The sequence below is a fragment of the Mugil cephalus genome, chromosome 23, assembly GCF_022458985.1.
Source record: "Mugil cephalus isolate CIBA_MC_2020 chromosome 23, CIBA_Mcephalus_1.1, whole genome shotgun sequence".
Taxonomy (NCBI): Eukaryota; Metazoa; Chordata; class Actinopteri; order Mugiliformes; family Mugilidae; genus Mugil; species Mugil cephalus.
Window position 1 is genome coordinate 1677756 of NC_061792.1, and position 23794 is coordinate 1701549.

The 23794-nt window shown below is 41.0% G+C and overlaps 13 non-coding genes and 23 pseudogenes across 13 annotated transcripts; all 36 read right to left on the reverse strand.

Annotated features, from left to right (window-relative positions):
- Positions 1-207: 207 nt before the first annotated feature.
- On the reverse strand, positions 208-327 carry LOC125001889 (annotated as a pseudogene).
- Positions 328-639: 312 nt separating this feature from the next.
- Positions 640-748, reverse strand: LOC125002318 (annotated as a pseudogene).
- A 311-nt stretch (positions 749-1059) lies between these two features.
- Positions 1060-1178, reverse strand: LOC125003255. The gene has a single exon (XR_007112116.1). It is a non-coding gene; the product is annotated as a 5S ribosomal RNA (ribosomal RNA).
- A 101-nt stretch (positions 1179-1279) lies between these two features.
- On the reverse strand, positions 1280-1398 carry LOC125002983 (annotated as a pseudogene).
- A 100-nt stretch (positions 1399-1498) lies between these two features.
- LOC125001983 lies at positions 1499-1617 on the reverse strand (annotated as a pseudogene).
- A 101-nt stretch (positions 1618-1718) lies between these two features.
- LOC125002606 lies at positions 1719-1837 on the reverse strand (annotated as a pseudogene).
- Positions 1838-1940: 103 nt separating this feature from the next.
- Positions 1941-2049, reverse strand: LOC125002678 (annotated as a pseudogene).
- A 99-nt stretch (positions 2050-2148) lies between these two features.
- LOC125003146 lies at positions 2149-2267 on the reverse strand. The gene has a single exon (XR_007112013.1). It is a non-coding gene; the product is annotated as a 5S ribosomal RNA (ribosomal RNA).
- Positions 2268-2369: 102 nt separating this feature from the next.
- Positions 2370-2488, reverse strand: LOC125003064. The gene has a single exon (XR_007111933.1). It is a non-coding gene; the product is annotated as a 5S ribosomal RNA (ribosomal RNA).
- A 101-nt stretch (positions 2489-2589) lies between these two features.
- Positions 2590-2708, reverse strand: LOC125001917 (annotated as a pseudogene).
- A 101-nt stretch (positions 2709-2809) lies between these two features.
- On the reverse strand, positions 2810-2928 carry LOC125001400. The gene has a single exon (XR_007111657.1). It is a non-coding gene; the product is annotated as a 5S ribosomal RNA (ribosomal RNA).
- Positions 2929-3239: 311 nt separating this feature from the next.
- LOC125001501 lies at positions 3240-3358 on the reverse strand (annotated as a pseudogene).
- Positions 3359-5994: 2636 nt separating this feature from the next.
- LOC125001280 lies at positions 5995-6113 on the reverse strand. Its single transcript, XR_007111543.1, has one exon. It is a non-coding gene; the product is annotated as a 5S ribosomal RNA (ribosomal RNA).
- A 101-nt stretch (positions 6114-6214) lies between these two features.
- On the reverse strand, positions 6215-6333 carry LOC125001427. Its single transcript, XR_007111683.1, has one exon. It is a non-coding gene; the product is annotated as a 5S ribosomal RNA (ribosomal RNA).
- A 101-nt stretch (positions 6334-6434) lies between these two features.
- LOC125001984 lies at positions 6435-6543 on the reverse strand (annotated as a pseudogene).
- Positions 6544-9041: 2498 nt separating this feature from the next.
- Positions 9042-9150, reverse strand: LOC125002443 (annotated as a pseudogene).
- A 101-nt stretch (positions 9151-9251) lies between these two features.
- Positions 9252-9370, reverse strand: LOC125001281. The gene has a single exon (XR_007111544.1). It is a non-coding gene; the product is annotated as a 5S ribosomal RNA (ribosomal RNA).
- Positions 9371-9471: 101 nt separating this feature from the next.
- Positions 9472-9590, reverse strand: LOC125001428. The gene has a single exon (XR_007111684.1). It is a non-coding gene; the product is annotated as a 5S ribosomal RNA (ribosomal RNA).
- A 101-nt stretch (positions 9591-9691) lies between these two features.
- Positions 9692-9802, reverse strand: LOC125002486 (annotated as a pseudogene).
- Positions 9803-12303: 2501 nt separating this feature from the next.
- Positions 12304-12412, reverse strand: LOC125002444 (annotated as a pseudogene).
- Positions 12413-12513: 101 nt separating this feature from the next.
- Positions 12514-12632, reverse strand: LOC125003307. Its single transcript, XR_007112166.1, has one exon. It is a non-coding gene; the product is annotated as a 5S ribosomal RNA (ribosomal RNA).
- Positions 12633-12733: 101 nt separating this feature from the next.
- Positions 12734-12852, reverse strand: LOC125001661 (annotated as a pseudogene).
- Positions 12853-15307: 2455 nt separating this feature from the next.
- Positions 15308-15426, reverse strand: LOC125003197. Its single transcript, XR_007112061.1, has one exon. It is a non-coding gene; the product is annotated as a 5S ribosomal RNA (ribosomal RNA).
- A 100-nt stretch (positions 15427-15526) lies between these two features.
- LOC125001960 lies at positions 15527-15644 on the reverse strand (annotated as a pseudogene).
- Positions 15645-15745: 101 nt separating this feature from the next.
- Positions 15746-15864, reverse strand: LOC125001490 (annotated as a pseudogene).
- A 101-nt stretch (positions 15865-15965) lies between these two features.
- Positions 15966-16084, reverse strand: LOC125002021 (annotated as a pseudogene).
- A 101-nt stretch (positions 16085-16185) lies between these two features.
- On the reverse strand, positions 16186-16294 carry LOC125002634 (annotated as a pseudogene).
- A 101-nt stretch (positions 16295-16395) lies between these two features.
- On the reverse strand, positions 16396-16514 carry LOC125003054. The gene has a single exon (XR_007111923.1). It is a non-coding gene; the product is annotated as a 5S ribosomal RNA (ribosomal RNA).
- Positions 16515-16615: 101 nt separating this feature from the next.
- LOC125001593 lies at positions 16616-16734 on the reverse strand (annotated as a pseudogene).
- Positions 16735-22362: 5628 nt separating this feature from the next.
- LOC125002169 lies at positions 22363-22481 on the reverse strand (annotated as a pseudogene).
- A 101-nt stretch (positions 22482-22582) lies between these two features.
- LOC125001856 lies at positions 22583-22699 on the reverse strand (annotated as a pseudogene).
- Positions 22700-22800: 101 nt separating this feature from the next.
- On the reverse strand, positions 22801-22910 carry LOC125002413 (annotated as a pseudogene).
- Positions 22911-23011: 101 nt separating this feature from the next.
- On the reverse strand, positions 23012-23131 carry LOC125001801 (annotated as a pseudogene).
- Positions 23132-23232: 101 nt separating this feature from the next.
- Positions 23233-23351, reverse strand: LOC125001417. The gene has a single exon (XR_007111673.1). It is a non-coding gene; the product is annotated as a 5S ribosomal RNA (ribosomal RNA).
- A 101-nt stretch (positions 23352-23452) lies between these two features.
- Positions 23453-23568, reverse strand: LOC125002421 (annotated as a pseudogene).
- A 101-nt stretch (positions 23569-23669) lies between these two features.
- Positions 23670-23788, reverse strand: LOC125003277. Its single transcript, XR_007112137.1, has one exon. It is a non-coding gene; the product is annotated as a 5S ribosomal RNA (ribosomal RNA).
- Between the last annotated feature and the right edge of the window lie 6 nt (positions 23789-23794).

Consider the following 23794-nt stretch of genomic DNA (forward strand, 5'->3'; position numbering starts at 1 on the left):
AACAGCACCTGGTATTCCCAGGCGGTTTTCCCATCCAAGTACTAACAGGCCCTTAGCTTCCGAGAGCAGATGAGATCACGCGTGTTCAGGGTGGTATGACCGTAAGCAATGGTAACTGTCACAAACGCAGTATATATAGTGATCAAAATGATCATTGCATGTACTTTGATGATGTAAATGTTACCATGTCTCCTGATGAGAATGAAAAGCTTACAGCACCTGGTATTCCAGGCGGGTCCTCCCATCCAAGTACTAATCAGGCCCGACCATGCTTCGCTTCCGAGATCAGACGAGATCGGGCGTGTTCAGTGTGGTATGGCCGTAAGCAACGTTAACTGTCACAAACGCAGTATATATAAGTGGTTCAAAATGATCATTGCATGTATTTTGATGATGTAAATGTACCATGTCTCCTGATGAAAATGAAAAAGCTGACTGCACCTGGTATACCCAGGCAGTCTCCCATCACAAGTACTAACCAGGCCCGTCCATGCTTAGCTTCCGAGATCAGGATTGTTCAGGTTGGTATGGCCGTAAGGCATGGTAACTGTCACAAACGCAGCATATATAAGTGCTCAAAATCATCATTTCATGAATTTTGATGATTAAATGTTACCATGTCTCCTGATGAAAATGAAAAGCTTACAGCACCTGGTATTCCCAGGCGGTCTCCCATCCAAGTACTAACCAGGCCCGACCATGCTTAGCTTCAAAGATCAGGCATGTTCAGGGTGGTATGGCCGTAAGTAACTTTAACTGTCACAAACGCAGTATATATAAGTGGTCAAAATCATCATTGCATGTATTTTGATGATGTAAATGTTACCATGCCTCCTGATGAAAATGAAAAGGTTACAGCAACTGGTATTCCCAGGTGGTTACCCATCCAAGTACTAACCAGGCCCGACCGTGATTTGCTTCCGAGATCGGCCGTGTTCAGGTTGGTATGGCCGTAAGCAATGTCAAACATCACGAAAGCAGCATATATAAGTGGTCAAAATGATCATTTCATGTATTTTGATGATGTAAATGTTACCATGTCTCCTGATGAAAATGAAAAGCTTACAGCACCTGGTATTCCCAGGCGGTCTCCCATGCAAGTACTAACCAGGCCCGACACTGCTTGGCTTCCAAGATCAAACGAGATCAGGCGTGTTCAGGGTGGTATGGCCGTAAGCAACGTTAACTGTCACTAAAGCAGTATATATAAGTGGTCAAAATGATCATTGCATGTATTTGGATGACGTAAATGTTACCATGTCTCCTGATGAGAATGAGAAGCTTAAAGCACCTGGTATTCCCAGGCGGTCTCCCATCCAAGTACTGACCAGGCCAAACACTGCTTAACTTCCAACATGAAACGAGATCAGGCGTGTTCAGGGTGCAATGGCCGTAAGCAACGTTAACGGTCACAAACGCAGTATATATAAGTGGTCAAATCATCATTGTATGTATTTTGATGATGTAAATGTTACCATGTCTCCTGATGAGAATGAAAAGCTTACAGCACCTGGTATTCCCAGGCGGTCTCCCATCCAAATACTAACCAGGCCCGTCCATTCTTAGCTTCCGAGATCCGACGAGATCGGGCTTGTTCAGGTTGGTATGGCAGTAAGCAATGGTAACTGTCACAAACGCAGTATATATAAGTGGTCAAAATCATGATTGCATGTATTTTGATGATGTAAATGTTACCATGTCTCCTGATGAAAATGAAAGGCTTACAGCGACAAGTATTCCCAGGCGTCTCCCCATCCAAGTACTAACCAGGCCCGACACTGCTTGGCTTCCGAGATCAGACGAGATCAGGCGTGTTCAGGGTGGTATGGCTGTAATGCAAACGTTAACTGTCACAAACGCAGTATATATAAGTGGTCAAATTCATCATTGCATGTATTTTGGTGATGTAAATGTTACCATGTCTACTGATGAAAATGAAAGGCTTACAGCACCTATTATTCCCAGGCGGTCTCCCATCCAAGTACTTACCAGGCCCGACCATGCTTAGCTTCCGAGATCAGACGTGTTCAGGTAGGTATGGCCGTAAGCAATGTCAAATGTCACTAAATCAGTATATATAAGTGCTCAAAATCATCATTGCATGTTATTGATGATGTAAATGTTACCATGTTTCCGATGAGAATGAAAAGCTTACAGCACCTGGTATTCCCAGGCGGTCTCCCATCCAAGTACTAACCAGGCCCGACCATGCTTAGCTTCCGAGATCAGACGAGATCGGGCGCGTTCAGGTTGGTATGGCCGTAAGCAATGTCAAATGTCACTAAAGCAGTATATATAAGTGATCAAAAATGTTCATTGCATGTATTTTGATGATGTAAATGTTACCATGTCTCCTGATGAGAATGAAAAGCTTACAGCACCTGGTATTCCCAGGCGGTCTCCCATCCAAGTACTAACCAGGCCCGACCGTGCTTAGCTTCCGAGATCAGACGAGATCGGGCGCGTTCAGGTTGGTATGGCCGTAAGCAATGTCAAATGTCACTAAAGCAGTATATATAAGTGGTCAAAATGATCATTGCATGTATTTTGATGACGTAAATGTTACCATGTCTCCTGATGAGAATGAGAAGCTTACAGCACCTGGTATTCCCAGGCGGTCTCCCATCCAAGTACTAACCAGGCCAAACACTGCTTAACTTCCGACATCAAACGAGATGAGGCATGTTCAGGGTGGTATGGCCGTAAGCAATGGTAACTGTCACAAAAGCAGTATATATAAGTGGTCAAAATCATCATTGCATGTATTTTGATGATGGAAATGTTACCATGTCTCCTGATGAGAATGAAAAGCTTACAGCAACTGGTATTCCCAGGCGGTCTCCCATCCAAGTACTAACCAGGCCATACCATGCTTAGCTTCCGAGATCAGACGAGATCAGGCATGTTCAGGGTGGTATGGCCGTAAGCAATGGTAACTGTCACAAACGCAGTATATATAAGTGGTCAAAATCATCATTGCATGTATTTTGATGATGTAAATGTGACCATGTCTCCTGATGAAAATGAAAGGCTTACAGCACCTAGTATTCCCAGGCGGTCTCCTATCCAAGTCCTAACCAGGCCCGACCGTGCTTAGCTTCCGAGATCAGACGTGTTCAGGTTAGTATGGCCGTAAGCAATGTCAAATGTCACTAAAGCAGTATATATAAGTGATCAAAATCATCATTGCATGTATTTTGATGATGTAAATGTTACCATGTCTCCTGATGAGAATGAAAAGCTTACAGCACCTGGTATTCCCAGGCGGTCTCCCATCCAAGTACTAACCAAGCGCTACACTGCTTGGCTTCCGAGATCAGACGAGATCAGGCGTGTTCAGGGTGGTATGGCAGTAAGCAATGGTAACTGTCACAAACGCAGTATATATAAGTGGTCAAAATCATGATTGCATGTATTTTGATGATGTAATGTTACCATGTCTCCTGATGAAAATGAAAGGCTTACAGGGACTAGTATTCCAGGCGGTCTCCCATCCAAGTACTAACCAGGCCCGACAACTGCTTGGCTTCGAGATCAGACGAGATCGGGCGTGTTCAGGTTGGTATGGCCGTAAGCAATGTCAAATGTCACTAAAGAAGTATATATAAGTGGTCAAAATGATCATTGCATGTATTTTGATGATGTAAATGTTACCATGTCTCCTGATGAAAATGGTAACAAATTCAAAGCCGCCCTCTCTGAGGAAAGATTGCACTTTCAGGCAATTTCCCAGAGTGCTCCCTACTGAGATATTCAGCTCTTTTGCTGTTTTGTTGGTTGCCATTGATGCTTGTTATTCGGAAATGTTTTGTAAAACTTTGGACGAAAATCAATGAACCATGCTCTATTCAAGTGTGTTCCTTGTCTTGCTTGCAGTCAATTTGTAACTCTGAGAAGCACTAAAGAATGTACAGATCCACAGAGGCTTGTATAAAACAAACTTTCAGTAAGATCAAAGGCAAAGATTCTATGCCATCATGGCCAAAGGAAAAGATTTGATGAAAGGACAGATTCTATGACATCATGAAGGAAAACATTCTATGGCACATTCTATGTAAATTTTGTGAGGAGTGCGCTAGGAAGAGAGAGTGTGGGAAAGATTTTCCAAATTTCTTCTGTTTTCTGTGATCATTTTCTTTTCTCTCACTCTGGTTGTGTTTTCATTTAGGTTCCTCGATCAAAGTTTTCATTAACACCTTTCAATCTTGAGTGTCACATAGTGAGATCTATAACACTGCCGTCCGATGGTACTATTGATATGATAATATATGTCGTCAGATTTTGGCATGAGCAACCAAAATCACCACTACCACTCTTCTACCAACTGTATCATTATTAGTAATAAATAGTAGTAGATGTAATTATTTTTGTACCTTTAACATATTTACTTTTATATAGTTTCTCTCCTTTGGTTTTGGTTTGTTTTATCATTTTGCATTGTCTGTAAAACCTTCATTTCTCCACGGGGAATAACGTAAAATAGTCCTGCCTTATCTCTAATCAAGATTCAAGTCATTCAGTACATCTAATGACAACTAACTGGGTCTTTTTTATTTCCATAGATCACTCTTTTATACATGTCTCATAAAAAGTCCAGCATTAGAGCATAAACACTCAAATATGTTAAGGTTGACTCTTCGGCTATAGTTGTAGTTGTACAACTATTTAACGCTGTACCAGTTGGCAGCATCACAACGTGCTAAACCGGTTAGCCTGTTCCAAGACAAACAGAAAACTTACAGCAATAAAAATGACAACACAACTACAGCCGGGTAAAACTGTTCTTAATTGCTTGCCTAGGTAAACAAAGGTTAAATAAAAATAAAATACTAACATACATACAGACACATTCTGACACATTGAAATTGGCCGTTAGCACGTTAACTTAGCCCCGTAGTTAGCTCCCCACTCCACCGTATGCTAACGACCACGTTATCTCCACTGGCCTCGTTTTATTTCGGCGTCAGTTCAAATTGTGGACAACAGCAAATTGATGCAAAATACAAGCAATGTTAGGAAACCACTTGTCAATATTTCTAATGACAAATCTCGACAGCACACGTCGGCTACCACCTCAGACGTTGGGGTTTGCTGTATTGCCCGAAAGAAACGCAAAAAAGAACTAATTTACATAATACTTACATCATTGTGTAGTAAAGCCACAAGTAGCGCTGTTAATAGGTTCCAGCTAGACCATTATGTACCTCAGAAGGAAATACGATAAAGAATCAGCCGCACATGATTAAACTACACATGACACAAACATATTGATTATACAATGTGGATGAGGCTTAAACAAACCTTTACACACAGTTATGGGAGCATGTTGGTCTAATTTTTGTGTATTGTTTTTCGCGCACGTACAGACGCACGTGCGACTACATGCGCGCACATGGAGTAACGTTACATCCATACGTAGTTCCGTGCATGCTCACGCACATACAAAAGAAACGATGGATGAAACAGGGCGATGACGTCATGGGATGTCTTCCTTTGATGATGTCCTCAATTGTTTTCCTTTGATGATGATGTCATGAAATGTTTTCCTTTGATCATGATGGCATAGAATCTTTGCCTTTGATCTTATTGAAAGTTTGTTTTATACAAACCTAGGTGGGTCCGTAGATTCTGTTAGACTTTCAAACTGAAACTCAGGCGTGTTCAGGATGGTATGGCCGTAAGCAACGTTAACTGTCACAAACGCAGTATGTATAAGTGGTCAAAATCATCATTGCATGTATTTTGATGATGTAAATGTTACCATGTCTCCTGATGAAAAATGAAAGGCCTACAGCACTGGTATTCCAGGCGGTCCTCCCATCCAAGTACTAGCCAGGCCCTACACTGCTTAGCTTCCGAGATCAGGCGTGTTGAGGTTGGTATGGCCATAAGCCATGTCAAATGTCACTAAAGCACTATATATTAGTGGTCAAAATTTTCATTGTATGTATTTTGATGATGTAAATGTTACCATGTCTCCTGATGAGAATGAAAAGCTTACAGCACCTGGTATTCCCAGGCGGTCTCCCATCCAAGTACTAAACAGGCCCGACGCTGCATAGCTTCCGAGATCAGACGAGATCAGGCGTGTTCAGGGTGGTAAGGCCGTAAGCAACGTTAACTGTCACTAAAGCAGTATATATAAGTGGTCAAAATGATCATTGCAAGTATTTTGATGATGTAAATGTTACCGTGTCTCCTGATGAGAATGAAAAGCTTACAGCACCTGGTATTCCCAGGCGGTCTCCCATCCAAGTACTAACCAGGCCCGACCGTGCTTAGCTTCCAAGATCAGACAAGATCGGGCGTGTTCAGGTTAGTATGGCCATAAGCAATGTCAAATGTCACTAAAGCAGTATATATAAGTGGAAAAAATGATCATTGCATGTATTTTGATGATGTAAATGTTACCATGTCTCCTGATGAGAATGAAAAGCTTACAGCACCTGGTATTCCCAGGCGGTCTCCCATCCAAGTACTAATCAGGACCTACACTGCTTAGCTTCCGAGATCAGGCGTGTTCAGGGTGGTATGGCCGTAAGCAACGTTAACTGTCACAAACCCAGTATATATAAGTGGTCAAAATCATCATTGCATGTATTTTTGTTTTTGAGCTGAAGCTTCTACAATGATACAGTCTGCCAGGAAGTAGAGTCAGAATGTAACAGGTAGATATGAATCAGAGAGAAAAACAAGGCGACCCGTTCCAACCAGGGTTTGGGTGTGATTTGTGTTTAAACTGAACACTGCCTGAGATTGGCTTATCGTGAAAGGCCTACTGCACCATAGCCAATCAACATCACCTATGCGGAAATCTCAGCTGTTTCAGCATGTCAATTTCAGCATATCAATTTCAACTTTTGCCTGTCTGAAAATTGCCGGACGGCTCTTGTTGACTTTGACGCCGACTTTCTCGTTGGTTTTTGCAGCATTTGGTAAAAAATTCAAAGCCGCCCTCTCTGAGGAAAGATTGCACTTTCAGGCAATTTCCCAGAGTGCTCCCTACTGAGATATTCAGCTCTTTTGCTGTTTTGTTGGTTTGCCATTGATGCTTGTTATTCGGGAACATGTTTTGTAAAACTTTGGACGAAAATCAATGAACCATGCTCTATTCAAGTGTGTTCCTTGTCTTGCTTGCGTCAATTGTAACTCTGAGAAGCACTAAAGAATGTACAGATCCACAGAGGCTTGTATAAAACAAACTTTCAGTAAGATCAAAGGCAAAGATTCTATGCCATCATGGCCAAAGGAAAAGATTTGATGAAAGGACAGAATTCTATGACATCATGAAGGAAAACATTCTATGGCACATTCTATGTAAATTTTTTGAGGAGTGCGCTAGGAAGAGAGAGTGTGGGAAAGATTTTCCAAATTTCTTCTGTTTTCTGTGATCATTTCTTTTCTCTCACTCTGGTTGTGTTTTCATTTAGGTTCCTCGATCAAAGTTTTCATTAACACCTTTCAATCTTGAGTGTCACATAGTGAGATCTATAACACTGCCGTCCGATGGTACTATTGATATGATAATATATGTCGTCAGATTTTGGCATGAGCAACCAAAATCACCACTACCACTCTTCTACCAACTGTATCAGTATTAGTAATAAATAGTAGTAGATGTAATTATTTTTGTACCTTTAACATATTTACTTTTATATAGTTTCTCTCCTTTGGTTTTGGTTTGTTTATCATTTTGCATTGTCTGTAAAACCTTCATTTCTCCACGGGGAATAACGTAAAATAGTCCTGCCTTATCTCTAATTCAAGATTCAAGTCATTCAGTACATCTAATGACAACTAACTGGGGTCTTTTTTATTTCCATAGATCACTCTTTTATACATGTCTCATAAAAAGTCCAGCATTAGAGCATAAACACTCAAATATGTTAAGGTTGACTCTTCGGCTATAGTTGTAGTTGTACAACTATTTAACGCTGTACCAGTTGGCAGCATCACAACGTGCTAAACGGTTAGCCTGTTCCAAGACAAACAGAAAACTTACAGCAATAAAAATGACAACACAACTACAGCCGGTAAACTGTTCTTAATTGCTTGCCTAGGTAAACAAAGGTTAAATAAAAAATAAATACTAACATACATACAGACACATTCTGACACATTGAAATTGGCGTTAGCACGTTAACTTAGCCCCGTAGTTAGCTCCCACTCCACCGTATGCTAACGACCACGTTATCTCCACTGGCCTCGTTTTATTTCGGCGTCAGTTCAAATTGTGGACAACAGCAAATTGATGCAAAATACAAGCAATGTTAGGAAACCACTTGTCAATATTTCTAATGACAAATCTCGACAGCACACGTCGGCTACCACCTCAGACGTTGGGGTTTGCTGTATTGCCCGAAAGAAACGCAAAAAGAACTAATTTACATAATACTTACATCATTTGTGTAGTAAAGCCACAAGTAGCGCTGTTAATAGGTTCCAGCTAGACCATTATGTACCTCAGAAGGAAATACGATAAAGAATCAGCCGCACATGATTAAACTACACGTGACACAAACTATTGATTATACAATGTGATGAGGCTTAAACAAACCTTTACACACAGTTATGGGAGCATGTTGGTCTAATTTTTGTGTGTTGTTTTCGCGCACGTACAGACGCACGTGCGACTACATGCGCAGGCACATGGAGTAACGTTACATCCATACGTAGTTCCGTGCATGCTCACGCACATACAAAAGAAACGATGGATGAAACAGGGCGATGACGTCATGGGATGTCTTCCTTTGATGATGTCCTCAATTGTTTTCCTTTGATGATGATGTCATGAAATGTTTTCCTTTGATCATGATGGCATAGAATCTTTGCCTTTGATCTTATTGAAAGTTTGTTTTATACAAACCTAGGTGGGTCCGTAGATTCTGTTAGACTTTCAAACTGAAACTCAGGCGTGTTCAGGATGGTATGGCCGTAAGCAACGTTAACTGTCACAAACGCAGTATGTATAAGTGGTCAAAATCATCATTGCATGTATTTTGATGATGTAAATGTTACCATGTCTCCTGATGAAAATGAAAGGCCTACAGCACCTGGTATTCCCAGGCGGTCTCCCATCCAAGTACTAGCCAGGCCCTACACTGCTTAGCTTCCGAGATCAGGCGTGTTGAGGTTGGTATGGCCATAAGCCATGTCAAATGTCACTAAAGCACTATATATTAGTGGTCAAAATTTTCATTGTATGTATTTTGATGATGTAAATGTTACCATGTCTCCTGATGAGAATGAAAAGCTTACAGCACCTGGTATTCCCAGGCGGTCTCCCATCCAAGTACTAAACAGGCCCGACGCTGCATAGCTTCCGAGATCAGACGAGATCAGGCGTGTTCAGGGTGGTAAGGCCGTAAGCAACGTTAACTGTCACTAAAGCAGTATATATAAGTGGTCAAAATGATCATTGCAAGTATTTTGATGATGTAAATGTTACCGTGTCTCCTGATGAGAATGAAAAGCTTACAGCACCTGGTATTCCCAGGCGGTCTCCCATCCAAGTACTAACCAGGCCCGACCGTGCTTAGCTTCCAAGATCAGACAAGATCGGGCGTGTTCAGGTTAGTATGGCCATAAGCAATGTCAAATGTCACTAAAGCAGTATATATAAGTGGAAAAAATGATCATTGCATGTATTTTGATGATGTAAATGTTACCATGTCTCCTGATGAGAATGAAAAGCTTACAGCACCTGGTATTCCCAGGCGGTCTCCCATCCAAGTACTAATCAGGACCTACACTGCTTAGCTTCCGAGATCCAGGCGTTGTTCAGGGTGGTATGGCCGTAAGCAACGTTAACTGTCACAAACGCAGTATATATAAGTGGTCAAAATCATCATTGCATGTATTTTTGTTTTTGAGCTGAAGCTTCTACAATGATACAGTCTGCCAGGAAGTAGAGTCAGAATGTAACAGGTAGATATGAATCAGAGAGAAAACAAGGCGACCCGTTCCAACCAGGGTTTGGGTGTGATTTGTGTTTTAAACTGAACACTGCCTGAGATTGGCTTATCGTGAAGGCCTACTGCACCATAGCCAATCAACATCACCTATGCGGAAATCTCAGCTGTTTCAGCATGTCAATTTCAGCATATCAATTTCAACTTTTGCCTGTCTGAAAATTGCCGGACGGCTCTTGTTGACTTGACGAGACTTTCTCGTTGGTTTTTGCAGCATTTGGTAAAAAATTCAAAGCCGCCCTCTCTGAGGAAAGATTGCACTTTCAGGCAATTTCCCAGAGTGCTCCCTACTGAGATATTCAGCTCTTTTGCTGTTTTGTTGGTTGCCATTGATGCTTGTTATTCGGGAAATGTTTTGTAAAACTTGGACGAAAATCAATGAACCATGCTCTATTCAAGTGTGTTCCTTGTCTTGCTTGCAGTCAATTTGTAACTCTGACAAGCACTAAAGAATGTACAGATCCACAGAGGCTTGTATAAAACAAACTTTCAGTAAGATCAAAGGCAAAGATTCTATGCCATCATGGCCAAGGAAAAGATTTGATGAAAGGACAAGAATTTCTATGACATCATGAGGAAAACATTCTATGGCACATTCTATGTAAATTTTGTGAGGAGTGCGCTAGGAAGAGAGAGTGTGGGAAAGATTTTCCAATTTCTTCTGTTTTCTGTGATCATTTTCTTTTCTCTCACTCTGGTTGTGTTTTCATTTAGGTTCCTCGATCAAAGTTTTCATTAACACCTTTCAATCTTGAGTGTCCACATAGTGAGATCTATAACACTGCCGTCCGATGGTACTATTGATATGATAATATATGTCGTCAGATTTTGGCATGAGCAACCAAAATCACCACTACCACTCTTCTACCAACTGTATCAGTATTAGTAATAAATAGTAGTAGATGTAATTATTTTTGTACCCTTTAACATATTTACTTTTATATAGTTTCTCTCCTTTGGTTTTGGTTTGTTTTATTCATTTTGCATTGTCTGTAAAACCTTCATTTCTCCACGGGGAATAACGTAAAATAGTCCTGCCTTATCTCTAATTCAAGATTCAAGTCATTCAGTACATCTAATGACAACTAACTGGGGTCTTTTTTATTTCCATAGATCACTCTTTTATACATGTCTCATAAAAGTCCAGCATTAGAGCATAAACACTCAAATATGTTAAGGTTGACTCTTCGGCTATAGTTGTAGTTGTACAACTATTTAACGCTGTACCAGTTGGCAGCATCACAACGTGCTAAAACCGGTTAGCCTGTTCCAAGACAAACAGAAAACTTACAGCAATAAAAATGACAACACAACTACAGCCGGTAAAACTGTTCTTAATTGCTTGCCTAGGTAAACAAAGGTTAAATAAAAATAAAATACTAACATACATACAGACACATTCTGACACATTGAAATTGGCCGTTAGCACGTTAACTTAGCCCCGTAGTTTAGCTCCCCACTCCACCGTATGCTAACGACCACGTTATCTCCACTGGCCTCGTTTTATTTCGGCGTCAGTTCAAATTGTGGACAACAGCAAATTGATGCAAAATACAAGCAATGTTAGGAAACCACTTGTCAATATTTCTAATGACAAATCTCGACAGCACACGTCGGCTACCACCTCAGACGTTGGGGTTTGCTGTATTGCCCGAAAGAAACGCAAAAAAGAACTAATTACATAATACTTACATCATTGTGTAGTAAAGCCACAAGTAGCGCTGTTAATAGGTTCCAGCTAGACCATTATGTACCTCAGAAGGAAATACGATAAAGAATCAGCCGCACATGATTAAACTACACGTGACACAAACATATTGATTATACAATGTGGATGAGGCTTAAACAAACCTTTACACACAGTTATGGGAGCATGTTGGTCTAATTTTGTGTGTTGTTTTCGCGCACGTACAGACGCACGTGCGTCTACATGCGCGCACATGGAGTAACGTTACATCCATACGTAGTTCCGTGCATGCTCACGCACATACAAAAGAAACGATGGATGAAACAGGGCGATGACGTCATTGGATGTCTTCCTTTGATGATGTCCTCAATTGTTTTCCTTTGATGATGATGTCATGAAATGTTTTCCTTTGATCATGATGGCATAGAATCTTTGCCTTTGATCTTATTGAAAGTTTGTTTTATACAAACCTAGGTGGGTCCGTAGATTCTGTTAGACTTTCAAACTGAAACTCAGGCGTGTTCAGGATGGTATGGCCGTAAGCAACGTTAACTGTCACAAACGCAGTATGTATAAGTGGTCAAAATCATCATTGCATGTATTTTGATGATGTAAATGTTACCATGTCTCCTGATGAAAATGAAAGGCCTACAGCACCTGGTATTCCCAGGCGGTCTCCCATCCAAGTACTAGCCAGGCCCTACACTGCTTAGCTTCCGAGATCAGGCGTGTTGAGGTTGGTATGGCCATAAGCCATGTCAAATGTCACTAAAGCACTATATATTAGTGGTCAAAATTTTCATTGTATGTATTTTGATGATGTAAATGTTACCATGTCTCCTGATGAGAATGAAAAGCTTACAGCACCTGGTATTCCCAGGCGGTCTCCCATCCAAGTACTAACCAGACCCTACACTGCTTAGCTTCCGAGATCAGACGAGATCAGGCGTGTTCAGGATGTTATGGCCGTAAGCAATGGTGACTGTCACAAACGCAGTATATATAAGTGGTCAAAATCATCATTGCATGTATTTTGGTGATGTAAATGTTACCATGTCTCCTGATGAAAAGGAAAGGCTTACAGCATCTAGTATTCACAGGCGGTCTCCCATCCAAGTACTAACCAAATCCGACACTGCTTACCTTCGGAGATCAAATGAGATCAGGTGTTTTTAGGGTGGTATGGCCGTAAGCAACGTTAACTGTCAGAAACGCAGTATATATAAGTGGTCAAAATCATCATTGCATGTATTTTTGTTTTTGAGCTGAAGCTTCTACAATGATACAGTCTGCCAGGAAGTAGAGTCAGAATGTAACAGGTAGATATGAATCAGAGAGAAAAACAAGGCGACCCGGTCCAACCAGGGTTTGGGTGTGATTTGTGTTTAAAACTGAACACTGCCTGAGATTGGCTTATCGTGAAAGGCCCACTGCAACTTAGCCAATCATCATCACTTATGCGGACGTCGCAGCTGTTTCAGCATGTCAATTTCAGCATATCAATTTCAACTTTTGCCTGTCTGAAAATTGCCGGACGGCTCTTGTTGACTTTGACGCCGACTTTCTCGTAGGTTATTGCAGCATTTGTAAAAATTCAAAGCCCGCCCTCTCTGAGGAAAGATTGCACTTTCAGGCAATTTCCCAGAGTGCTCCCTACTGAGATATTCAGCCTCTTTGCTGTTTTGTTGGTTGCCATTGATGCTTGTTATTCGGGAAATGTTTTGTAAAACTTTGGACGAAAATCAATGAACCATGCTCTATTCAAGTGTGTTCCTTGTCTTGCTTGCAGTCATTTGTAACTCTGAGAAGCACTAAAGAATGTACAGATCCACAGAGGCTTGTATAAAACAAACTTTCAGTAAGATCAAAGGCAAAGTTCTATGCCATCATGGCCAAAGGAAAAGATTTGATGAAATCATCAAAGGACAGAATTCTATGACATCATGAAGGAAAACATTCTATGGCACATTCTATGTAAATTTTGTGAGGAGTGCGATAGGAGAGAGAGAGTGTGGGAAAGATTTTCCAAATTTCTTCTGTTTTTCTGTGATCATTTTCTTTTCTCTCACTCGGTTGTGTTTTCATTTAGGTTCCTCGATCAAAGATTTCATTAACACCTTTCAATCTTGAGTGTCACATAGTGGATCTATAAGACTGCCGTCCGATGGTACTATTGATATGATAATATATGTCGTCAGATTTTGGCATGAGCAACCAAAATCACCCACTACCACTCTTCTACCAACTGTAATCAGTATTAGTGAAAAATAGTAGTAGATGTAATTATTTTTGTACCTTTAACATATTTACTTTTATATAGTTTCTCTCCTTTGGTTTTGGTTTTTTTTATCATTTTGCATTGTCTGTAAAACCTTCATTTCTCCACGGGGAATAACGTAAATAGTCCTGCCTTATCTCTAATTCAAGATTCAAGTGATTCAGTACATCATAATGACAACTAACTGGGGTCTTTTTTATTTTCATAGATCACTTTTTTATACATGTCTCATAAAAAGTCCAGCATTAGAGCATAAAAACTCAAATATGTTAAGGTTGACTCTTCGCTATAGTTGTATTGTACAACTATTTAACGCTGTACCAGTTGGCAGCATCACAACGTGCTAAACCGGTTAGCCTGTTCCAAGACAAACAGAAAACTTACAGCAATAAAAATGACAACACAACTACAGCCGGTAAAACTGTTCTTAATTGCTTGCCTAGGTAAACAAAGGTTAAATAAAAATAAAATACTAACATACATACAGACACATTCTGACACATTGAAATTGGCCGTTAGCACGGTTAACTTAGCCCCGTAGTTAGCTCCCCACTCCACCGTATGCTAACGACCACGTTATCTCCACTGGCCTCGTTTTATTTCGGCGTCAGTTCAAATTGTGGACAACAGCAAATTGATGCAAAATACAAGCAATGTTAGGAAACCACTTGTCAATATTTCAAATGACAAATCTCGACAGCACACGTCGGCTACCACCTCAGACGTTGGGGTTTGCTGTATTGACCGAAAGAAACGCAAAAAAGAAATAATTTACATAATACTTACATCATTGTGTAGTAAAGCCACAAGTAGCGCTGTTAATATGTTCCAGCTAGACCACTATGTACCTCAGAAGGAAATACAATAAAGAATCAGCCGCACATGATTAAACTACACGTGACACAAACATATTGATTATACAATGTGGATGAGGCTTAAACAAACCTTTACACACAGTTATGGGAGCATGTTGGTCTAATTTTTGTGTATTGTTTTCGCACACGTACAGACGCACGTGCGACTACATGCGCGCACATGGAGTAACGTTACATCCATACGTAGTTCCGTGCATGCTCACGCACATACAAAAGAAACGATGGATGAAACAGGGCGATGACGTCATGGGATGTCTTCCTTTGATGAAGAATCAAAGAATCTCTGCGTTTGATCTTATTGAAAGTTTGTTTGATACAAACCTAGGTGGGTCCGTAGATTCTGTTTGACTTTCAAAATGAAACTCAGGCGTGTTCAGGATGGTATGGCCGTAAGCAACGTTAACTGTCACAAACGCAGTATTTATAAGTGGTCAAAATCATCATTGCATGTATTTGATGAATGTAAATGTTACCATGTCTCCTGATGAAAATGAAAGGCTTACAGCACCTAGTATTCCCAGGCGGTCTCCCACCCAAGTACTAACCAGGCCCGACCGTCCTTAGCTTCCGAGATCAGACGAGATCGGGCGTGTTTAGGTTGGTATGGCCGTAAGCAATGTCAAATGTCCACTAAAGCAGTATATATAAGTGGTCAAAATGATCATTGCATGATTTTGATGATGTAAATGTTACCATGTCTCCTGATGAGATGAAAAGCTTACAGCACCTGGTATTCCCAGGCGGTCCCTATCCAAGTACTAAACGGGCCGTACACTGCTTAGCTTCCGAGATCAGACGAGATCAGGCGTGTTCAGGGTGGTATGGCCGTAAGCAATGGTAACTGTCACAAACGCAGTATATATAAGTGGTCAAAATCATCATTGCATGTATTTTGATGATGTAAATGTTACCATGTCTCCTGATGAAAATGAAAGGCTTACAGCAACTGGTATTCTCAGGCGGTCTCCCATCCAAGTACTAACCAGGCCCGACCATGCTTAGCTTCCGAGATCAGACGAGATCGGGATTGTTCAGGTTGGTATGGCCATAAGCGACAGTAACTATCACAAACGCAGTATATATAAGTGGTCAAAATCATCATTGCATGTATTTTGATGATGTAAATGTTACCATGTCTCCTGATGAGAATGAAAAGCTTACAGCACCTGGTATTCCCAGGTGGTCTCCAATCCAAGTACTAACCAGGCCCGACCGTGCTCAGCTTCCGAGATCAGACAAGATCGGGCTTGTTCAGGTTGGTATGGCCGTAAGCAAAGTCAAATGTTACTAACGCAGTATATATAAGTGCTCAAAATGATCATTGCATGTATTTTGATGATGTAAATGTTACCATGTCTCCTGATGAAAATGAAAAGCTTACAGCACCTGATATTCCCAGGCGGTCTCCCATCCAAGTACTAACCAGGCCCGACGCGGCATAGCTTCCGAGATCAGGCGTGTTCAGGGTGGTATGGCCGTAAGTAACGTTAACTGTCACAAACGCAGTATATATAAGTGGTCAAAATCATCATTGCATGTATTTTGTTGATGTAAATGTTACCATGTCTCCTGATGAAAATGAAAAGCTTACAGCACCTGGTATTCCCAGGCGGTCTCCCATCCAAGTACTAACCAGGCCCGACCGCGCTTAGCTTCCGAGATCAGACGAGATCGGGATTGTTCAGGTTGGTATGGCCGTAAGCGACGGTAACTGTCACAAAGGCAGTATATATAAGTGGTCAAAATCATCATTGCATGTATTTTGATGATGTAAACGTTACCATGTCTCCTGATGAAAATGAAAGGCTTACAGCACCTAGTATTCCCAGGCGGTCTCCCATCTAAGTACTCACCAGGCCAGACCGTGCTTAGCTTCCGAGATCAGACGAGATCAGGCGTGTTCAGGTAGGTATGGCCGTAAGCAATGTCAAACGTCACTAAATAAGTATATATAAGTGGTCAAAATCATCATTGTATGTATTTGGATGATGTAAATGTTACCATGTCTCCTGATGAAAATGGAAAGCTTACAGCACCTGGTATTCCAAGGCGGTCTCCCATCCAAGTACTAACCAGGCCCTACACTACTTAGTTTCCGAGATCAGACAAGATCCGGCGTGTTCTTTTTTCTCTTTTTATTAGTCTTCAATCACAAATTTACACGTCACGTCAACTTTTGCACATAGATCAGAAAAGAAACAAACCTATCATAGTTCTCATGAATGTATCAAAAGAAAAATCAAACAATCAAACTAAATAAAAAGTACAAATCCAACTCTCACCAATTCAATAAAACTTCTCCCTTTTCGCCATCACAAATAAACTTATTCCCACTCATGAAAAATTCTCTCACCTCCTCTCCCCCATACTTGCAGTTCAGTTCAATATCTCTTTTTCATTATTGTCTTAAACAAATCTTTAATTTGTACATTTCTCCCTTCAAAATGAGCATAATTCCTCTATATACAACCGCCAATCTGGCATGGCTCAAAGTGTAGTTAATTAACCAAAAATTCACAGTCTTTTTCTTTTCAAGTAAACCAAACAGAAAGAGCTTCCTCCACCCTCCTTCAGCTCTGACCCAAGTCGCCAATGTTCCTCAAAAGTTTTTTTCAGGAAATCAAAGAAATCAACTAACTCAAAACAATCTAAAAAAAAGTGCAAAAAACTCTCATGGCCACTTTACATACATCACACATTGCACTTACAGCATTATTTATTTTATGAAACACCACATTCGTATATATTCCGTTATGTTTTATAAGGAAATCGTTATTTTCACACTCTATCTGTTATATTTTATGTTCCCATTCAACCATATCTTCTTAACATCCAAATCATTGAACACGCCAGCCCAAACTTTCTCTGCTGCTGGCTCTTTTATCACATCAGCTATTAACCATTCATATACCTTTTTCAACTTCACATTTTCAAAGAGGCATTTCTTCTCTTTTTCAATCACATACATCTTGGGTGTACGCTTGTCTTGCTTAATCACACAGTCCTCTTTTAATAATGTTTGTCCATTCCAGAGGTATACTCACTTTTAATCCCGCTCATATATTCGGCTGACTTTTTCTTTGCTTTCATACCATCTAAATCATTCACAGAATCATAAATACAATTCAATCTCAAAAAACCCCGGATGACCTCATAAATTAATATCCTTGACTTGTTTAATATTTGCCACCCTGAATTGTGGCTCATACAGACTTTTATTATTATATTTAAATTTCTCATTGAGAAACAAGGGTAGGTTAACAAACATTTGCAATCCATCACACTCATATTCTACTTTTGGTAGAAATTTTCTCCACGCTTCAAACACCTCCCTGTAAAACTCTGGGATTTTAACTGTCATTGATTGTTTGAAACCCATAAACAAACCATAGTCACCTATCCCCACACCACTTCATCCACATATTTCCTTAAAAACTCCTTCCATCCATAGTTCAATCCACGCTCCATGTATTTTTGGATCGTTCTTACTCTTATTGCCGTTCTTTTCATTTCCAAATCAATGAGCTTCAGCCCACCCTCTCTCTTCTTCCCTATCAAGTTTTTTGTGCAATTTTCACCCCTTTCCCCTCCCATATAAAGTCACAAATAGTTTTGTTTAACACATTCATAACCCACTCTGGCATGTCTAACACTCTCATCACATATACACAAACTGAGAATAACAAATTATTCACCACCATCACTTTTCCTTTCAGTTTAAGTTTCTCCCCCTCCATAGTGTACATACTGTTTTTATCTTAATAATCACTCCAGTCCATGTCTCATCTCTAGCCTCTTTGCTTGCCACCCCCCAGACACACTCCCAACACCTTCATGTATTTCTCCTCCACCTTTAAGCCCATTTCTATCCTCTCTATATCTCCAATGTACATGATCTCTGATTTAGTTTTGTTGATTTGGCTCCTGATGCCCGTCCATATTTTTCTATTATCTGTAGCACCCTTTTCACACTGTTGTTGTCCCTGGACCGTAATAGTTGTGTCGTCTGCATATTGATTGATGACACAGGTCCCTCCATAGGGCAACTGAACACCTTTCACCTCCTGGTCAGTTTTGATCAGCATCGCCAGGGGCTCAACAACTATTGCATACAGTAGTGCTGACAGGGGACATCCCTGTCTCACTGATCTCTCCACATCGAAAAGGTTTGTCAAGACACCGTTTACCTTCACTCGGCTCTTGGCACTGTCATACAGCCTCTTTACCCATCCCACCATCCTCTCCCCGAACCCAACTTTCTCCATGTACTCTAAACAGAATCTGTGGTCTAACTCTATCAAAGGCCTTATTCCAATCTATTCCCAGCACTACTCCCCCTTTTCCATCCTCTTTCATGTGTTCTATTGAATCTCTGATTGTGGCTATTGTGTCTGCTATGTCTCTTCCGGGTATGCTGTAACTCTGCGTGTTCTGTACTATGTTCCCTATCACTCCCTTCATCCTATTTGCCAGGACTTTAGTTAGTATCTTATAATCTGTATTTAGCAAACTAATTGGCCTGTAGTTTCCAAATCTAACTTACTTCCTTTCTTTTTGTATATTATTGCTATTACACACCCCCCATCCTATTCTGCACTTGCCCTGTTCTTTCCATCCCTTGAATACATCTACCAGAATTTGCGCTACCTCATTTTTGTACGCTTTGTACCATTCGATCCCTATCCCATCACTTCCTGGACTCTTTCCACTTTTCAATCCTCCTATGGCCTCTATCACCTCCTTCTCATTTATGTCTCTATCACACCATTCCCTATCCTCTTCACTCAGTTTCCTTTTTACACTTTCCATCTCTTCATCTATGCTTCCTTGATCTATGTCCCTTTCTTATAGAGATCCCATAAAATTCTTGTACCCTTTCCAGAATCTCCACATAATCTACTATCTTCTCTCCGTTTTTGTCATTAATTTCCTTTATGTATGTTCTATTCTGTTTTCTTTTCTCTAACCCCAAAAAAATATCCTGTGCACCTTTCACCTTCTAATGCATATTTTGCTTTACTTCTCAGAATCGCTCCTCTACATTTCTCCGTCTCAAACCTCTCTAACTTCATCTTTGCCTCCAAATAATTGTTTATATTATAACCTCCTCATTGTCTGCTCTACTTAACTCTGCCCTCAATTTTTGTTTCAGAGCCTTTTCCTCCTTCATCATTTTCCCTTTTCTTTTTCTTACTATATCTAATACTAATTTGCTTAATTAAAGTTTTTATCTTCTCCCATCGTTCCCCTATGCTGTCGTCTAGCCTGTCATTTTCTTTATACACTCCTCTTCTCCTATTCTCTCGGTCTAGCAAATCCATAATCTGTATCTTGTACTCCTCTTCTTCAATTAATCCTGCGTTTAATATCCACATCCCTCCTCCTATCTCTTCTTTCTCCACCTTAATTCGAAACATGACCCCATCATGGTCACTGAAGCTATTTCTTTGATGCCTTATTTTGTCGATGTACCCAATAATGCTACTTTGCACCAACACCAAATCTATTCTACTTTGTTTTAGAACCCCATCTCTCATCTGCCTCCTTGTGTATTCTCTCTTCTCTGAGTTCTCTTCTCTCCATGCATCTATAAGCCCCTTTTCTTTCATCAGCCGGACAGCATGTTTCTCGATCTTTCCCATCTAAATTCAACTCCCTTACCTACATCTAGACGACTACATTTTATATTGAAGTCCCCAACTATAATACACTTCCCTGCGATTATATTTTTAAGTTCTCTAATAATGCAACACTTATCTTTTTCTAAATTTGGAACGTATATATTTATTAATCTGAATTCTATTTCTCTATATTTAAATTCTATCACCAAAATTCTCCCTGTCTCATCTCTATATACCTCTTTTATGTCTTCGACAACGTCCTTTTTAATCATTATTGCTACCCCCCTTGCGTTTCTAGCCCCATTATTATAATATATAGCTCCCCTCCATTCCTCTCTCATTCTTTAACTATGTCCTCGTCCCAATTAGTTTTCTTGAATACATATAATATCGCTGCGGTATGCAAATAATAGCTCTTTTATTTTTCTCTATTTCTAGCCCATTTGCGTTAATAGAGGTTATTGTGGCCATGAGAGCAAAACTGAATATAAATAGAAACCAAAAAGTAAACATTTAAACCAAAACTATACAATCACATACCGGATTTCGGTCCTTTTCGCTCCTCTCTTTCTTTGTCTTTCTCCGCCTTCCGCTTTGCTGAGAATCTTTGAAAGATCTTTGTCAAGTCTGGTGTCCGTTCTCTTCCTCTCTTTCATGTCCATTTAATCGTCGTCGGTCCTTTTCTTCATTCTCCTTTCCTTGTTTGGCAGCAGGGTTCGGTTTCCTCTCCACCCTCTCCATTTGCGTTCTTGTTGTCCGCTTCACTGGTGTTCTCCGCTCCACCGACATCCTTTCCACCAGTTTTCGGATCCTCCTCTTCCTCGATCCCCATGTCCTCCTCACCCTTGTCTAGGACCTCTGTTTGACCTTGGCCTCCTTCGCCGTCGTGGTTGTTGCGTCCGTTCTCTTCTCCACTTCCTCACCCATCTCCTCCTCCGTCCTTCTCCTCTCGGCGCACTCCCGTGCGTAGTGGCCACTCTCTCCGCACCTGAAACACTTGAAACTCCGGGCATTCTCTGAAGATGTGTCCGGCTTGATGCATTTTCTGCACACTTGGATTTGTCTATCGTGGATCACACGGAAATACTCCACGCCCCTCATAGTTTCAAATTTAGTGGAGTATGGCAGCGATCTGACTTGCTCGTTGAATCGGACCTTTAAAAATCTCGTGCCGTCGGCAATGTCTGTGCCCGCCACACACGGCGTTTAATTGCCGACAGTGCCGGACCCCCCATTCATTAAGTCTTTCCATGATCGTGCTGTCCTCCAGATACACGGGTAAGTTTAGGAAAGAGACGACCATGTCGCTGTTCATTATGTCACGTCCGATCACTGCACTCCATTTATTCTTATACCACAATCAACTTTGCCTTCCCGGCACCATCCTTCATCGTGATTTCGATTTCTTGTCCGTCTTCATTCTACAACCTAAAATTTCCCCACACTCCTTCTTTACACCTTTCAGCAGGTCCATTACCGCGATTGATTTCGTATCTCCACCTCCACCGTCAGCTCCTTCTCAAACTTTTTCGTATTTACAGCCATTCCTTGCATCTGAGGGTTCATTGTATCTTCCTCCCCTTGATTCATCATAATTAGTTTAGGCGGAAAAAAAAAAAACAATCCCCCGAACAGCCCGAGAGCCGTCGGGGAAATTACGGGGATGATAAGCACAAAAGATCAAAAAAAAACAACTATTCTTCTGATTTCAAACAAAGAACAAAAATATCACAGAGAAGTCAGGCAGTCGCTGTGCAAATTCGAAATTCGCGCCACTCGCAATCACCACTCCCACTATCGGGATTGTTCAGGTTGGTATGGCCGTAAGCGACGGTAACTATCACAAACGCAGTATATATAAGTGGTCAAAATCATCATTGCATGTATTTTGATGATGTAAATGTTACCATGTCTCCTGATGAGAATGAAAAGCTTACAGCACCTGGTATTCCCAGGCGGTCTCCAATCCAAGTACTAACCAGGCCCGACCGTGCTTAGCTTCGGAGATCAGACAAGATCGGGCTAGTTCAGGTTGGTATGGCCGTAAGCACAGTCAAATGTTACTAACGCAGTATATATAAGTGGTCAAAATCATCATTGCATGTATTTTGATTATGTAAATATTACCATGTCTCCTGATGAAAATGAAAGGCTTACAGCACCTGGTATTCCAGGCGGTCTCCCATCCAAGTACTAACCAGGCCCTACACTGCTGGCTTCCGAGATCAGACGAGATCAGGCGTGTTCAGGGTGGTATGGCCGTAAGCAATGGTAACTGTCACAAACGCAGTATATATAAGTGGTCAAAATCATCATTGCATGTATTTTGGTGATGTAAATGTTACCATGTCTCCTGATGAGAATGAAAAGCTTACAGCACCTGGTATTCCCAGGCGGTCTCCCATCCAAGTACTAACTAGGCCCTACACTGCTTAGCTTCGGAGATCAGGCGTGTTCAGGGTTGGTATGGCCGTAAGCAATGGTACTGTCACAAACGCAGTATATATAAGTGGTCAAAATCATCATTGCATGTATTTTGATGATGTAAATGTTTACCATGTCTCCTGATTAAAATGAAACGCTTACAGCACCTAGTATTCCCAGGCGGTCTCCCATCCAAGTAACTAACCAGGCCCGACCGTGCTTAGCTTCCGAGATCAGACGAGATCGGGCTTGTTCAGGTTGGTATGGCCGTAAGCGATGTCAAATGTCACTAAAGCACTATATATAAGTGGTCAAAATTATCATTGCATGTATTTTGATGATGTAAATGTTACCATGTCTCCTGATGAAAATGAAAAGCTTACAGCACCTGGTATTCCCAGGCGGTCTCACATCCAAGTACTAACCAGGCCCTACACTGCGTGGCTTCCGAGATCAGACGAGATCAGGCGTGTTCAGGGTGGTATGGCCGTAAGCAATGGTAACTGTCACAAACGCAGTATATATAAGTGGTCAAAATCATCATTGCATGTATTTTGGTGATGTAAATGTTACCATGTCTCCTGATGAGAATGAAAAGCTTACAGCACCTGGTATTCCCAGGCGGTCTCCCATCCAAGTACTAACTAGGCCCTACACTGCTTAGCTTCGGAGATCAATGAGATCAGCGTGTTCAGGTGGTATTGCCGTAAGCAATGGTAACTGTCACAAACGCAGTATATATAAGTGGTCAAAATCATCATTGCATGTATTTTGATGATGTAAATGTTACCATGTCTCCTGATGAAAATGAAACGCTTACAGCACCTAGTATTCCCAGGCGGTCTCCCATCCAAGTACTAACCAGGCCCGACCGTGCTTAGCTTCCGAGATCAGACGAGATCGGGCTTGTTCAGGTTGGTATGGCCGTAAGCGATGTC